The 3018-nt window shown below is 45.2% G+C and overlaps 1 long non-coding RNA gene across 2 annotated transcripts; it reads right to left on the bottom strand.

Annotated features, from left to right (window-relative positions):
* Positions 1-700: 700 nt before the first annotated feature.
* LOC308596278 lies at positions 701-1924 on the bottom strand. Of its 2 annotated transcripts, none has more exons than XR_014012434.1 (3): positions 1817-1924; positions 1009-1106; positions 701-795 (listed from the first exon to the last, which is right to left on the bottom strand). It is a non-coding gene; the product is annotated as an uncharacterized lncRNA (long non-coding RNA). The 2 variants fall into 2 exon arrangements; XR_014012435.1 differs by having other exon boundaries at positions 761-795; positions 1028-1106.
* Positions 1925-3018: the final 1094 nt, after the last annotated feature.

Raw genomic sequence — 3018 nt, 5'->3', positions numbered from 1 at the left:
AGTGGAGGATTTGAAAAGAGAGGGAATAAATAGTACCAATTGAACAAGGACGTCTCTGAGCCTTTCTGAATAACTGAGGCTGCTTGGTTCTTCTAACTTGGGGAATGGGCAACCTGTGGGCCTACAGATGTTGAGAGACTACAACTCTCATCAGCCTAAACCAGCATGGTCAGGGATTGTGGGAGTTCCAGTTAGGCTACATCTGGAGGGCCACAAATAGCCCATCCCTCTTAGAGCTTCTGAGCTTATAGCAGCTAACATAAATCAAAATCATCACTTGGCAACACATAAATAGCTACTGAAAGTGCAAGGAAAGAGATTTCCACTTTTGACCCTGGTGTGCCTTGGGGTTTTCTCCTAATGGGAAGTTGACAGTAATCTAGACCCTCAAAAAACTAACACAAATGGTTTTGATGGACATTTTCCTACCCCAAACTAAATGCCAATGTATCTTGATGCTCAGCAAAGCGATGCGTATTGTGTCAGGAGAAGGGCACCTAAGTGTTTGTCTGAAAAAGCTGTGTGACATTTTCATCCTAAATACGTTAATATCGGCTCACTTTTAAAAAAAAAAACTGTGGCAAAAATCAATAGGTTTCTCAGAGTATTTTTTTTCCTCCCAGGCTCAAAAGCAAATTCCATCAGAGCATTTAAACCTGCAATACTGGATCAGGTTTGTTTGTTTTTAAATCGTTTACCCCAACAGGTTACAATGGCTGGGACAAAATAGCACCCAATGTGTAAAATTCAGCTAGTTTTCTTGGTTGGCTGGCTGGTTGTTGTTGCTGTTCTAGGCTTTTTTTGGAGAGAGAGAGAGAGAGAGAGAGAGAGAGAGAGAGAGAGAGAGAGAGAAAAGAGGAAATGGTAAACAGATCAAATTTGAGAGCATTGGCCTGGTTAGCACATAACACTGAACCATGGATTGTTTGATTGTCCAAACACTGCCCAGTGGCTAAACTATGGTTTGTTTACAGCCAACAAACCACGGCTTGCTGCTGGCTTACCAACCTTGGTTTCTTTTAATTACCATTTGGCATTGCATGTGGACCCAGCTTCCTTCTTTAACCATGCTTGGTTTGCCCATTCCACCATAGGTGCTCTTCAGTCTGCAAAGCTTTGAGGAAAGAGCAGCTGGTGAATGAAACCAGTTTTGGAGAAACTGCCCATAGTTTGTTTGATCCTCTGTGGGCTGGCTTGTGTCTTAACATTATGCGCAAACCAGGCTGCTGTTTATTACTGTGCAGGTGACAATGCCCTAGAAGCACTGCATGGTAGGTCTACTTCTGTGTAAATTCTGCAATGAAGTGCATGGATGAAGTGCAAGGCACCCCAAGGTTTAGCTTATTTGCATGACTGATTGTACCTGTTGGCCTTTCAAAGTACCCAAAAAAGTAGCGTACAGAGTAAAATGCAATAGTTAAATTTTAGCAGTGCAATAAAATTCAATGGTCAGTGAATTCCTCACCAAAATGCTCCCCGGCCTGAAATCGCAGCATAACTAAAAACAGCAGTTCCTTTTTATCTCCATAAGTAGGAACACACAAAGCTCCCACAGAAAACTCCATACATGAAACCAGAGGGACGGCCTTCTGATAATTAGCCATTCTCTCCTGCTGGTGAAAGTTGTTAAGGGAGAAGGGTGGCTTCGAGTTCCATTGTGTGTGCCGCAAAGAGCAAGAAAAATTGTAAGTGGGAGTCACTCAGGATGCTTACATGAGCCAGCTGTTTAACATTCATGCAGCAGAGAGGCTCCGCTTGGAATAGCTTTGATTATGTGTACAAAAGAGTAATTAGAGCGCACGAAGAAGTAACTAACCTGTGTCGAATGGTTGCTCTAAAAAGGTCCTTCTGAATTGTCAGCTGTCATCATAGTATCATAGAATTGTAGAGTTGGAAAATACGCCACGGGTCATCCAGTCCAACCTCCTGCAGTGAAGGAATCACAGCTGAAGAATCCCTGACAGGTGGCCATCCAAGCTCTGTTTAAAAACCTCAAGTCAAGGAGAGTCCACCACATTCCTAGGTAGGCCATTCCACCATCAAACAGCTTACTGCCAGAAAGTTCTTGCATGGTGAGGCCCCAAGCCCCACCCCATTTCTTAGATAATGAAACACATGGGCATCAATATTATGGGTTAATGGGATAAGTAAGGTCACAACTTTATTGGTTACAGATGTGAGTGGTATTGGCTTAGGCCAGGCATAGGCAAACTCGGCCCTCCAGATGTTTTGGGACTACAACTCCCATCATCCCTAGCTAACAGGACCAGTGGTCAGGGATGATGGGAGTTGTAGTCCCAAAACATCTGGAGGGCCGAGTTTTGCCTGTGCCTGGCTTAGGCATTGGAACTAAACAGACTATATCTGACTCCTGCCCATCATCCAGGTAGTCTCATAAGGGTCAACCACCAGTAGGGGGAGCCCTGTTGATATACATCAACTGCAAGCTCCCCCAGGGTCACCAGTGGGGTCGTGGCATAGCCCTGGCCCATACCCAGGCTTCGGACAGGATCCACACACCCGGATCCCTTTAACGGAATACCCTTAAAGAGGAGGAGCAGGTGAAGGCCACAACCTCCCCTCCCATAAACCAGGCTTACCAATTCCTAGGTAGGCCATTCCACCATCAACAGCTTACTGCCAGAAAGTTCTTCTCCTAATGTTGACTCAGAATCTCCTTTCTTGTCATTTGAATCCATAGGTTCAGGCCCCACCCCCTGGAGCAGCAGAAAACAAGCTTGCTCCATTTCCCATGTGACAGCCCTTCAGATATTTTAAGATGGCCATCATGCCACCTCTCAGTCTTCTTTTCTCCAGGCTAAACATGCAGGAACACATAGCGAAAGGTAGCTTTTTTGTGTGGTGTGCATGTGCTTCAGCATAGCTTGAGGTTCCAGCCTAGTTCAGGGTTCGCTTTAATTGAAACAACCTGATCATCTGTTCCACTCGCCCCTATTGTTTCACACCACCCTAATCTCCGAGTGGTGAGAGACTCCCAGGATTCCAGCGCTTACAGAA

This window comes from Podarcis bocagei (assembly GCF_964188305.1).
Source record: "Podarcis bocagei genome assembly, chromosome: 10".
Lineage (NCBI taxonomy): Eukaryota > Metazoa > Chordata > Lepidosauria > Squamata > Lacertidae > Podarcis > Podarcis bocagei.
This window is presented reverse-complemented; position numbering and strand designations above follow the sequence as displayed.